Source organism: Lonchura striata, chromosome 3 (assembly GCF_046129695.1).
Source record: "Lonchura striata isolate bLonStr1 chromosome 3, bLonStr1.mat, whole genome shotgun sequence".
Taxonomy (NCBI): domain Eukaryota; kingdom Metazoa; phylum Chordata; class Aves; order Passeriformes; family Estrildidae; genus Lonchura; species Lonchura striata.
This window is the reverse complement of record NC_134605.1, coordinates 4038927-4053067: the sequence shown is the minus strand read 5'-3', so window position 1 is coordinate 4053067 and position 14141 is coordinate 4038927. Positions and strand designations below refer to the sequence as shown.

General features: G+C 38.3%; 1 protein-coding gene across 6 annotated transcripts in view; it reads left to right on the top strand.

Moving 5' to 3' along the window:
- Positions 1-14141, top strand: part of MACROD2 (mono-ADP ribosylhydrolase 2) — an 855789-nt gene that overhangs the window by 356464 nt on the left and 485184 nt on the right. The gene's annotated exons all lie outside the window — the stretch shown is intronic.

Here is a 14141-nt window from a genome sequence, read left to right as displayed (position 1 = left end):
TCAAACAGCTCCCCGAGGTCTGCCATGTCTAAATACTGTGAATGAAAACTGCTGAATTAAATTCATGCAGTCTGTTCAACAAATCATTTGCTTGTAATACCTGGTTTTTTATAGCCTTGGGAGCATTATGCAGCAGAGAAAACAGCTCAAAAAATAATGTAAATCCAAGAAACATCACAGAACTTTGTTGTGCAATCCTGCTACATTTCAAGTCATATTGATTGGACAGACCAATACTTGTAGTTTAGAAACTAAATTTCTACTAAGTAAATAAGGTTTTATATACCCCTTAAGGTGGCTGACAATTTGACCATCCAGATTAATAAAATAAAAGGAATTTGAAGGACATCTAAACTTGAAGTCTAGGTGGAAAGAAGAATAATGTGTGTATCATTTGTTGCAGCCCTGCCCTCTGGGGACACGGTCAGGTTTTGATCTACAGACAGAAATTCAGAAGAGAAGGATGCATTTAAGGGATGTACTCTTGATGATGGTTAGCCCTCCCTCTCTTACACAACACAGCCTTCTCCCCATGTACCTTTTTCCTTTGGCACATCTTGTGTGTCAGGAAAATCTATAACCCTTTTGACAGGAAAGCAGAGTGCTGCTGAATCGATCACTTCATTAGGCTGCAGGTGAGACTCCTTCCTAACACACCGAGGCCAAACGATTCCTGTCCTGGTCTTCAGGTAGGGAGGAAGCTTTGAAGATGTACAGAGAAAACATGTATAAAGCACAAGACCTCCTATTTTGGCTTTTCATTAGGCCAGCTGTTCCACTGGCAAAATTAACACGGTGGGGAAGTAGTTAGAAGGCAAAGAGAGGAGGAGAGGGAGGAGTTCTGTATCCTTACATACCCAATGGTTTAGTCATGAACAAATCACAGTGCATATCTTCAAAATACAATTTATAGTCTTAAAGTTCAGCTCTGCTCCTGGGAAGGGCCAAAGTGAGATGCTATTTTACTGTATGTGCTTTAAAAATTATGACACCCATCACTGAAGGATGGTCCTACTGTCCTACAGAAACACCCACAATTGGTCTTCGTGAAGACAGTCATGTTCTCCCAAACAGATAAAATGGAATCTAATACAGGTTTACTTTCCTTAATTTTCTTTCCAAAGAAAGAAGGAAAATTTTCGCCTAACAGTAGCCATAAGGAAGGGAAAGCATAGTTAGTCTTTTTCCTGAGAGAACTTGTTCTCATTATCTAATGTATCTGTAAAAGGGGGTTTTTGATACCCAACATTTGGTGGCTTTCATTTCTGAATAGTCTATTGCAACCTTTGGTCCCCAGGTTCTGCTTTCTGCAATGCACTAAAAAAGAAAGATTAATTGTAATTTTTCTATTCAGAAGTTGAGGTGAGATCACTTTTCTTTTCAAAAGATTTGTGTTTTTAAATGCCGTTGTGTGTGTTTGCTGGGTGTTAGATGTTTTGTCATTCCATCTAATCAATTACATTTCAGAATCATAGCCAGAGACGATATATTGTATTAGTAGTCAAGTATTTTTTTTTTTTTTTTTTTAATTATTTCAGTCTGAGTTTGTCTGGCCTCACTGAAAATTCTGGAAATTCTGTTATGTAAGTCTGTGATTTTAGGCAGAGCTGGTCAAGAATTTTCCAGTATCAATTTTTTTTCTCTTTAGAGCTCACCAGTTTTTCAAAAGAGAAACATTTTCAAAAAATTTATTTCATATGCAGCTGATGGACTGGAATTAGTAATTTGGATGTTATAATTCTGTTGCCTTATTTTAAAAGTTTAATAATTTCTTAATTTTCTAGCCGTTCATAGTATTGATTGGTGAATCAGGTGTGTTTCCCTGAGTCTTTGAAGTTAAGATTTCAGTGGTCCTTGAAAAGGGAAGAAAGAATATTCAGCAATAAATTGTGGAAAAATTCTTGATAGATAAACCAACTTAGAAATTACTTTGCTTTTCTTCATATCAACTTATCTATGCAAAAGAAAGAAGTAGTTTATTCAGCAATGAATGCATGAAGCTTTGATACATGATCAAAATTATACACTTCTGATTTTCCTTTGCAGTTATTTTATTCTTACTAGAGAATAAAAGTGTCTCTGAGCATTCCCCATAATGCTTTTGGATAGAAGACCAATGAAAGTGTGTCTAATAAATTAAAAAATAAGTTTCATTCCTGTATTCAAAGGGGAGTTTAATGAGTTTTTCACATAGTAAACTGTAGTATTTTTTTTATGAACAGGCCTACTGTGCTTGTGGTGAAGACTATGTAAATTACACCAATGCATATTTATTCATGTACTTCTTGTGGGAATATATTTAGGGGCCTATAAGCATATATCAGAATTTGTTACAGGGAAGGGAACTTTTGAGGAAGGCTTATTATCCCAGGAGTGGAATTAAGGTGAAATTAACAAGTAATTGAAGTTATCTTTGATCATGATTTTTCATTCCTTTTTTTCCCCTGCTCTAAGGAAGTGAATATTTTTGATGTTCAGTAGAGCAGTACAATGCAGCACAGAGAGGCATAATGCTGAATTTTTATAATAATGTTTGTAATGCAAATGAGGGACACTTCAAAAACAGGTTGATTAGCATTTCTTAATAAATTGCCAGTCTCCTCCTTTTTTCTTCATTAATTCTCTCAGCAGATTACATAGCTAGATTTTAGCATTAGTGAATGTGAAGTGTGCAGTGGCTTCTTGTGATATAATTATTTGGTGGCTCTAAATAGTTTCAGATTGTGCGTTTACAGCACTTCCTCCAGCACTAAAGCACTACGGTGAATTAATGAGCTGCTTGTCACCTCTGGGACCTTTCCTTTGAAATCCAGTCTGGCTCCATGTGAACTGATACCATTGCAGGCCAGCAGCTGGGAAAAGGTTAGAAAATGAATGAGCTCCAGGGACATTGCTGAACTTCCACAGGAGCATATATTTACTTTAGTGCTGTTTTTTGGAGATCAAACCTGGGGAATGCAGAGCTGCTTGCAGTGCCTCCCACTGAGCACAGCAGCCAGCCAGAGTATTCCCCATGGTGTGGCTTTGGTGGTGTGCTGTGCCCTCCTCTCCCTTCCTTCCCTAGGTCCTGCAAGGGAGTGTTGGCAGCACAGCCCCTTGAGCAAACAAGTGGCTCCTCCTCTCTCTGTATCGTTCACATTTCTTCCTAAATATCTTTGTTGTCTTTTTAATGGCCAAAGACTCCTCTTTTTCCCCTTCTCATCCTTTATTTAATTTAAAAAATAATTTTTTTCTCTTCCTTATCTCACAAATCTTGCTTTTGCACAGTGTGTGTTTTTTAGCCTCCTTTTCCTTTGTTGTTTCCCACTGGGAGACCCAACAAGCAATCTCCCCTGCCAGACACCTGTGAGCAGCTATCTGCTGCCCTTTTTTATTCTCATTAGAGACACTTCAGAGAATGAAATGCTCATTGTGCTGCTTTGATTTTAGAGGAGAAAGCTCATTGTGTGAGCTTTCAGTTCAGAGCATCAGTTGGTGAGAATAAGTCCCTGTCCAGTTTTGATTCCAGTTGAGCATCGCTCTGCTGGTCAAATTACTTTTCCTGACTGCTCAAGGCAATAGCAATCTGAGTTTTCAGGGACTGTGTTTAGATGATATGTGTAACTGTGATAAGCATGCAGATTGCACAGCTGAAGTTGGAAATGTAAAAGCTGTGGAATAGAATCATAGATTTGTAGAACAATCTGGGTTGGAAAGGTCCTTTAAAGTTCAAATAGCTCATCCCCCTGCAGGGGACATCTTCAACTAGATTAGGTTGCTCAGAGGACAAACTGCAACTCCTGAACGTCCCTGGAGAAGCTCTGAGTTAGGGATACTTTCATATGCTCTGATTTTTGGGTGTTCTTGCTCGTGGTTCCCAGCATGGGGTTGTATGGCTGTGATCACACTATAACTACTAAACATATCTCAATATTGCTGCTTCTAAGATTCTACACAGGATTTTTTTTTTTCTCCAAATAGGAATGTAGAAATAATGTATAACACTTCCTCTCATTAAGATTGCTCTGGAGTCTTGTCTTTATTAGTAAATTGTCTTGGCAATCTTCTTCCTTTAGTGTGTGTTGATTTTGATGAGGTAGTTCATCAAAAGTCTGTTGTAAGCCATTTTGTGAGCCTCTGTCATTTTAGCTGGTTGTAGATTGCTGCTGAGCAGTCAAACAAGGCTGGAAACTGTTCTCTGATTTCCCTTCCAATACTGCAGGAAAGTCATGTGTTGCTCTCCTTTCTCACTAACAGAGTCACTTAAATTCAACATTTAGGATAAACCCATGGTTTGCACTATTGATGATTACTTAAGCTCTTTGCTTTTGACTTTGTGTTGGAAAAGAAATTTTAAAAAGAAATGCAGCTCCAAGAAGCTGTGTAGTTTTACAACACAACAGTGTGTGGCAAGTTAAAATGATGACTTTTGCTGTCCTGTCCTTTTTTATTGGATTTGAGAAGAGAGGGAGATGTATTATTTTTAAAATACTGTTGCTAGATGAATTGAGTGAAGGAAATTTATTTGTGGAATTGTCTTCATTTCAAGAAAAATGTTGCTTTATTTTTTCCCCTTCACTTTAGGATTTGCATTGGAACCACAGCAAAGCATGGTTTAGAAGGGACTCATGGAGATCATTTGGTCTCTTTCTGTTGGAGGAATTAGATTTGATTATTCAGGACATTACCAAGCTGAGCCTCAGTTCTTTCCACCAAGAAGATTCCACTACTTCTTTGAGGGATCTTTTCCAAAGTTCAGTTGTTCTCACTGGAATATTTACCCCCCTATATTTACCTGTACTTTTCCCTGCAGCAACTTGTGCCCATTACCTATGTTTTGTGAAAATATATCCTGATGGGAAGAGTACCTCTGCTTTCTCTATGTGTACATTTTTTTTAGGTAGTGGAAGTTATAACTAGATCTTCTGAGCCTTTTCTTCTCCAGCCCAGTTCCTAAAACTTTTCTTCTTATGAGAAGTTCTCCAATCATCCTGGTTGCCCTTCACTGGACCCCATCCAACTTTTCATTCTCTCTTGAAAAGTTGAGGGCACCAAAAGCAGACAATCATTCCAGGAATGGCAATGTGCTGAACAGAGTACAGAAATCACATCCCTTGGCCTGCTGTGGTCTAGGACAGGGTATCTATCCTTTGTTGCCTCAAAGGTGCCCTGCTGACTCACATTCATCTTGCTGCCAGGGCCCCCACGTTCTTCACAGCAGAGCTACTTCATGGACTTGTTATGTCCTTGTTGTACAGCTGGTCCCTCACCCAGCTCTGCTCTACAGCTCCAGGCACCGCCAGCCTGTCTGGTTGGAGTGGAGCTGGGTCATGACTCTCAAAATGGGAGGTGCTGGGAGGGAATTACTTAGACTGTGAGTGTTCTGGAGGAAGGTCAGGATGTGTACACCCACACAACTCCTTCTCTGCAGTGCTCAGATACTAATGAAGGGAACTGGTGGTTTAATTTCTTTATGCCTACAGGAGCAATCTGGTTTTTGATCATAAAGTAATTGTTTGTGTATTAACTGCTTCTGTGTTACTTCAAAATGCCTGCCTGGCTTCAGACACTCCTGGAAGTGCTGTAGGAACTTGCCAGACTGCTTGGCTTTTTTCTCTCTCTTTGCTTGTCCTCCAAGCCAGGCATTGAGCTCCCAGCTCCAAATCCAGAGACAAAGGCTGTGTGAGCATGACCCTTCTGAGCCCAAGGGCTCAGTGAAGTGTTTTCCAGGCCCACCTGGACTGGAGCACCAAGTAATCTCCAGTCTGTTAAGAAAGAGCTGTCATATTTCTAGCATGGCGCAAGATGGGAGGAGGCAAGAGGATGCACTGCACAGCCTCCCCAACCACCCACTATGGCTTACTGCCTCCAGCAGCTTCCTTTTCTTGGAACATAGGCAGCAGACTCAGTCTTTGTGCAGCTCTGTCAGCCATTATGTTACAGATTTATTGCCAAAATTCTGATCATTGACTGAGCTGACAATTGAATTCATTTGTTCCCTGGAAAATGGGGCTGTGCTGCCTGCCACATTAAGGTGAAACAGCTGGAAGAGCTATGGGAGGATAAGCTGGCTCAGAGGCTGGGATGGGAGGGCTGCCCAACCACAAACCACACTGCTGGCTGACTAAGGAGCAGTGATGGAGCTTCTGCTCCCTCCTGTCCTTTTACCCAAAACCTAATGACTCAGTGTGTTGTCAGGTACTCTGGACAGCACTGCAAGAAGGGTTAAGAAACCAAAAAGCTCTTATTGACTGTGAAGAATTTTATACCTGAGCTACTTTGAGAATCAGAGGCGCTTTTGATGCCTTGTATCACTTGAAGCAGTTACATGGAACTCCTGATAGATGAATGATGTGGGGCCAACCTCTCTGTTAAGCCTGTGGGCTATTTCTATGACTGGATTAGGTCAGTTCTAATTAGATCTTTTCCCCTATCACAAGCCATACTCAATACAATGTAATCAGACAAGAGCAGCAAGAATGCTAGCATGGCTTATTCTAATAAAGTGAAAAATCAGCTTCACTTTTTCCTAGGTTGTTGCAGTAATTTATTTTAGCAATTAAAAATTAATTCAGTCAGAAATACACTATAAAGGCATGATAGCGTTGCTAAGAGGCAGAGCTAGGAAGCTTTCCTGGCTTCCCTTAGAGCCAGTGGTGAACCAAGAGTTGCTCAGCATAGAGTCTGACACATTGAGAGGCACTCAATATATTCAACATCTGCATTCTTATTAGGTGTTCTGAACTTGACTCCCAATGACATTTTATATGTATGGAGGGGAAACAAAACAAGAAAAAATATAAATATAGCAATTTAGGTTTGAGAGAACAATAGCTTAGCCAGTTAACTAGCATTCACCTTCAGAAATTGTCTCTTTGTGTAGCTTATTTTATAGAAATCTTCAATGAATAAAGAGAAACAGATACCGTTTCTCTGGTAACAAGTAAAGTGCAATGCCCTGTTTCAGTAATGGTGCAGAAACAATCATTTTTCCCCATCACTTTAAGTTTCCAATTACTTTCCCTTCTCATTCCTTCATTCTTAACTTAAAACATATCCAAAATTGTGCTCACATTGTCTGATGAAGGTGAAATTTCAAAAGTTAAATATTCAGAAACAGGACTAATTTGATTTATGTTAGCTGTCCTCCTGGAGCATTGCTTTGCTTTCAGGTATGAAGACTAAGGAAAGTCAGTCCGTGCCCATATATTCCCACTATTATAACCCCTGTATCTGATACTGCCAGAGAGTTTTGCCCAAGACCTAAGAGACTTTTGCAGACCTGTGACCAGTGGGAAGGAGAAGACAGGAGATGATGTCATATTCTGATGATAAAACTAAAAAGGGATCTGAAATGCCTTATTTACCTTGACAGTGTCCTTGGCAGAGCTGGACAGGAATCTACTAAATGAAAAGAGTAGCTAGACCAAAGGGGAAAGAAAACTTGAGAGTATGGCCCCCAGTTTGATCCTGAAGTTGCAGGAATGCTGGAGTATTTTGAACAAGCTAATGATGGATAACATATTCACACTAAGACAATATTTTGGTAAGCAAAATAAACCCCTCCAATTAGCTTCCACCATGATTCATTTATGTGTAATTTTTAGTTGGACTTACATCTGGACTAATGTCAGCACTGGAAGATCAGTTTGCTACTGAAGAATGTGAAATTGTATCTGGAAGGGCATGGTAGGAAGTGGGATCCATTTCATCAATTTCTTAGGAAATTAAGTTTTCAATTAAAATAAAATGAATTTATCTTCCTAGAGATAGGCCTGTAGAGACTTACATTTGGGTTATTATTCAAATATCCACAAACAGATGGCTCTCATCTTTCTTTACTTATAATCTACCCAAGGTGAGCAAAAAGCCTCACCAAAAATAAATCCCCACCAAAAAATAATATCCATGTCTGGAATATCAAAACAGTTCCCTGAAACTATACTGCCAGTCTAGGATACTTGACTTGTTTTGATCTCCCCTGGTGTGCAAGAAGAGAATATTGAAATAGGTAGGCATGTTTCAGTGTTTGGTATTTGATATTTTAAGAAGTTATATTCTGAAAACTGTAGTCAAAGAAGGTCAGTAACTATTTTTTGAATGCACGCAAAATGTTGTGGTCTGAGTTGGAGGAAATAACTTGGTCTTATGTTGAGCTGGAAGCCTCCAGCAGAGCTTGGGAAAGGTGTGAAATTTTCCACTTGGGATCATTCCACACTTCCCCTAATATATTCCCATTCCATGTGTTTACATATGGCTCTTGAAGTATTTGCTAACATGCAAAATTTATAAATATCCAGTACTATTGAAAATGAGCCATTCTGAATCAAGGTTCAATCTTTTTTCACAGACACAGTTAGATTTATGGCTGGGGAGGTAAGGGATTTGTAAGCAAGGAGTTCATGGTTGCTCTCAGTTGGTGCTAGGTAGACATTTAAGGGTGCTCAAACCCTCCTCCTCTCTTCATCCCATGTTTTCACTTCCACAAAGCTGGAAACACTACAGATATGCCAGAGAAATGGAAACTGCATTTTTTTTTTTTTGAGAAGTGGAGAAGGAAAAAAAAAAAAAAAAAGATAAAGATCAAATATCATTCACTACTGCAATTCAGTGTGAACAGCTGGAGTTGGCAGACAGAAAATGTAAGAATTAAAATAATCCTAGATCTGCATTCACAAGTCCATGGAAACAAAATTTCTCTTCAAAATTGCCCAATCCTGATATGTGTGCAACCAGGCCATAAAGTATATTATGATTATTGAAGATATGGCAGAGTAGAGGCAAGCACTGACAAAGAATGTCAGTTTGGAGAAAATAAAACAGGGTGGAGGGAAAAATAAAAGAAGAATTTTGAAAGGAAACATGTTGAAGGATAAAAGCTGGCACTGGAAAGCTGTCTAATGTGCTGAGGTATTGATCCAAATGCCCTATGAGCTTTGCAAAGAATAATGTGATGCTCTGCTTTCCCTGGAGGATACAGGTATGATAACTTTGAAACAAGTCAGATAAAGGGAAGAAAAAAATGTATCTCAAGTCTAGTAGAAAGATGAACTTTCTGTCATTTTGTAAACCCAAGTTCTAATGTATTTTACCACACTCGAGATGCAATCGTAATTTGGGAATCATTAAGATCTCAGACTACAGATCTCTCTTTCAAAATTCTGAGAACTGTGAAAATTAATTTATGAGAAACCCCCAAATCAGCACATACTCTTTTTCATACAAAAATACTGTAGTGAAAAGGACAGATAGGAAAATTAATGTATAGAAAAAAAAATACAAAAACATTCTTCAAGTAAAAATGAATTCCAAGTAGTTGCTGAGTATTGATACTGACTTGACAAGAGCAGAAAGGGACCATTTGCAGGGAATAGTACATTAAGTAGTTGGAATGTGAAGTGTTTACTAAAATAACAGTAATTATTCAAACCAAGCTAATGGCAGCAAAGTTGTTGGGAAGCCTGTGGAAGATGATACGTTTGTTTGCTGCAGCATGAATGCTGTGGTAGGTTTTTGTGTTTTGTTTTGTTCTGTTCAGTTCTTTTACAAAATACTATGAAATTTTAAACATTTATTTATTTATTTATAAAAAGCTTGCATCACAGCACAATCTAATCAAAAGGGAAAAATACAAATTGTTCTTCAGCATCTTCTATCTGCAGGCAGTAGCTAACAATATATTGCAATATACTTGATTATGGCATTACAGAGATTTGCTGTTTATTATAAGGGCTGCATCCATATCACTCAAATACAGCTAGAAGCCTATTAACTTTTTTGTTCTCAACTGCAAAACTAAACTGATTCTGTGCCTACTGGCAAAAGCTGAAGTTTTCATTGACAAATGCATAGAATATGTAAAGACTTTGAACTTGTATTTTTCATAGCAAAAAAATACTTTAATGTTGTAAAGAATGTATTAGAATACTGTCAAAATGCACTTTCACTAATTTTATTCATTACTCAATGTGGTTTCTAATATTTAATTTGTCTTTTGGCTTTTAGTATGAAAGTGAATTTGTAATCTGCTATTATTATCTCTTTGAATACACAAATGTCCTTTTTCACAGATGCACATGTGTGTTAAGTAACAGAGAGTTATTTCATGAAATCCCAACCCCAAGCAGTAGATGCCACACGAGAATTGATTTTTTTTTTTTCAATTTATAGAAGGTCAACTGTCCAAACCACTAACACACCTTCTTTAGAAGACTTTTCATGAAAATGTTTTTTACAGTTTTAATTATTCACCTTTTCCCTTGTCCACAAATTGCAGGTAGGATGTGTTGTGAGAAACAAGGTGTTTTTCCTTCTAACAACCTGCTTTGTTCTTGATATAATTTATAGGGGAAGACATAAAGTAAGCTAATGAAATAACGGGGAATGGATTGGCATGTCACATACAGGAGGGCACACAGCCCTCGTTGGAATGACTGTGATGAATGGTGGGCATGGGGAGATGAAGTGCTTGTTTGTGCTCAGTATGATCCATAACCTCCAGCTTCAGAAAGCATCCTTAATCATGACAGCTGTTGGAAAAGAGAGAGTCTTGTGGCTAGCAGGGGAAAAAAACACCCCTGGGTTTTCTCAAAATGTCTGTTGTTGGCTCCTGAACCCCTTTGGTGTTCCACAGCTACTTCAAAGGCAGGAGCAGTAGGAACAGCTGTCCTGCAGCTGTGGGATCTGCCCACTGGCAGGATCATCTCACTCTGGTGTGGGTGTGAGCAGAGGGACTCCCCTCTGCCCACCTGTTGATTTCCCAAACTGAAGGGAAATTAATTGCCTCCCATTTTCCACTGCTCTTCCAGGTCTGTTTGAGGCTGACTAATGGCTTCCAAATGCTTTTGAAGACAATTTCCATAGAGAAGGAAGGGGAGGCAGGTAGATGGGAGGAAATTGCCTGAGCCTTGTTTATTTTAGGGAGCCAGGATCAAAGCAAAGCCCAAATGTGCATTGTATGAATTAAGGTATAGGTCTGGGTCCATTGCAAACACCTCCCTCTCCAACACTCTGAGTTGAGACCTTTGCCTCACATCTCTGCATTTTGAGTGGGACTGCTGCAACTCAGGTCTTGGCAGAGTATTATCAGGAGTATTATCGGGTGCCATGTGTGTAGGAAATTAATTCTGAATAGTTTTGCCACTGAGGTTGGTTATTGGAAACTGGGACCTCCGATGATCTTTGGGTCAGGTGAATAAACTGCTCCAGTTACAAGGAAGCACCTTGTTATTGAGAAATTGACTGCTGACAAGTAGTAATTGTATAAATTAGCATTTTTTTTTTTTTTTTAAAACATAGTATCAGGAGATTTTGCAAAACGGTTTAACAAACATTATAAGCAAAAAGAGTGAAATAGTAGGCCTCAGAGGTTAGGCTGGATGAAGAAGCAAAGAAAACCATTAAATTAAATGCTACCAGCAGTGACAGAGAGTGTTTCAGCAACTTGACTTTCTGAACATAAAAGGTATGTGTGCATAAAAACATCAAGATGCCAACCCAGGGGAAAGTTGCATCTCTAATTGTCCTGTAGTATAGATGATAATTAATCAAGATGGACCCAGCTGGTTTGTTTTAAACATATCCAACAAGTTGTGTATGGTAGAAGCCAACCCAGCAGAGCTCTGTTTAAAAGCAGACTCTGCCCTGTGTGAAACTCTACATATTTTCTGTGGATGTAGTCTCTTGGTGACCATTTATATTTTAGGAACTGACATGTTCACTTTCATTAAACTTGCCTGAAAATGGAGAGCAACTGTTTAAGACTAGAGCTGTTGACCTTACATTTCACAAGTAATAAGATTTTATTTACCGTAGTTACTACAGGCGTTCTTAAACTGGGAAAATATTTTAATACTTTGCCATTTCTGATAAATAAATGTAAATGCATACACCATTCCTGTACATTGTTCAAATGAACAACCAAAAAAATAGTTTAAAAAATATGAAACTGGACTGAAAAACATCTGAATGCGCAAGTGCTGATTTTGGTCTAGCCCAGGAATTTTCAAGCCAAAATATGTACCAGTTTGACAGAGTTGGGATTTTTTTTAACTTTTACTTTGACATGCATGTCCTTCAGGAAGTAGATGGACTTGTGGCATCAGTATCATCCTTAGAAAAAAACAGGTTTTAACCAAAAGCAGGTTTCATTTTATTTAAACATGATTTCTTTTTTGCTGTGTATATTTTCATGTCTATGCCTGTGATTCCTGCCTGTATATATAGTCCTGCTGTACTATATAGTAGCAGTGCTTTCACATGGAATTTTATTTATAATTTTCCTGTGTTTGACTTTCTAAATTTTCCCAGTAAGGAGAAAAAAAAAAAAAAATCACATCTTATTCATAATCTGCAATGATTTCTGGTTTAGGTAGGCACCAAACGACTTTGAAAAGCTCCTTAGTATTTTGTACAGGATTTGATTGTCTCTGGAGTTGCACTGACTTTCCCTTTGGCCTGTGTGATGCTTCCTTGCCCATGTTACAAGATCTGAGAGAGACTGGGTTGGGCTTCCAGATAGGAAGCTACTGGCTTTTAAAATTTAATTTTCATTGTTTTTTTTTTTGTTTTGTTTTCTGAGAAAATACACAGGATAAGAAAATGCAGCAAATTAAGTAATAAAGTAGTTTGAAATAAAGATACTTCAGTTTTGGGGTTTTTTGTTAATCATCTGAAATGTCACAGGCAATTACAAGTAATTACTTTTCTTACTGGGGTACTTCAGCTGAGAACCTGTGCATCAAACTGTGGAGTAGGGATTTTGGCTATGACCTATAGGAGGCTACAGGATATGTGGAATCCCCCATCTTGCTGTTGTTTCTGACACATACATTTTCCAGAACAAAGCAAAGGGTCTATATGTGCTTCGACATCCGTGGCACATCAGATAACTCTTGTGACTGTGACTGATCAAATAACTCCTGCACTGCAGCCCTGTCAGAAGGGGGGAATTCAGAGAGGGGAAAAGCCTCATTGGCAAAAGCACACAGAAGGGCTTGGGAGAGGCAGGCTGAGGTGGAAAAAAGCAAATGAGTCCTTTTTCATAAAAAAAGTGTCCTCTTTGTGTGTGCCAGCAACATCATGGAGGAGGGGGAGAAGGAAATACTCCCTCAGTTACAATAAATAGCAAATAGATTGGTTAGAGCAAAAAATAATTTGCTTTTCCTTCATGATGGTGACTGACCCAGGAGATGCTGGAAGATCTGCTTGGTTGCTGTGTATCTTTATTTCCTGCTACTGCATTTGTAGTACTCACAGAATAATTTACTGCAAGTTTCAATACCAATCATTTACCTAACCCTGTCAACATTAACTGAGAACATAGAGAAAATATGATTTTGTTTTGATCTTTCCATGACCTGGCTGCTGGAGGACATAAAAATATATACTCTGATTATTATGTTTTTTTAATTAGTTTGTTTATTTATTCCTTTATTTATTGATATCCCTTTAAACAAAGGACTGATGCATGACAGTATTCTGGACTCCTGAAACATGCTTATCTTCAATTCATTTTTTAATCAGAAAATTGTTCTGTGTAACAAAATGACTAAAGCTGACAGTTTGATGGTGAAGCAAAGGCAATTGGCTTAAAGAAGTTCTTTTGTATACCTATGGAAAACTCAATAGAATGGCTGATTTATACCTCAGTCAAATCACATGCTGATAATTTAGGTATCTCTGTCTTCTAGAAGTGTTAGGTTCGTGCTTCAACATGCAAAGTGACAGATAGATTTTAACTTTATTTAATTCCCTGAATGGAGACCTAATTACTTGCCAAAACAATATTGATGTTAGATTATGGACTAATACTAGCTTCTCTGAGGTACAGCTTTTTAGCAAATAGGAGGAGGTCTGTGATCTCCTATGATATATTTTAAAATGTTGCATTTTCTTTTTCTCCCTTGCTGGCATTTATGCTCCCTCTCTTGACAGTGAGCTGGAAGTGACACTTACCAAAATAACGTGACAAAGATGCTTTCCAAACTGTCACTTCCTCATGAAATCCCTTATTTCTTCAGATTTGAAGTTTTCATGCACATTTTTATTTACTGCTTTTGCAATTAGAGCATAATGTTACTGAAAGGTAACAGTGCAAGAAAAATCTGGAGATTGTCGGTTGGAAATGTAGTTCTTGGTTTTACAAACACACATTTTTTGAA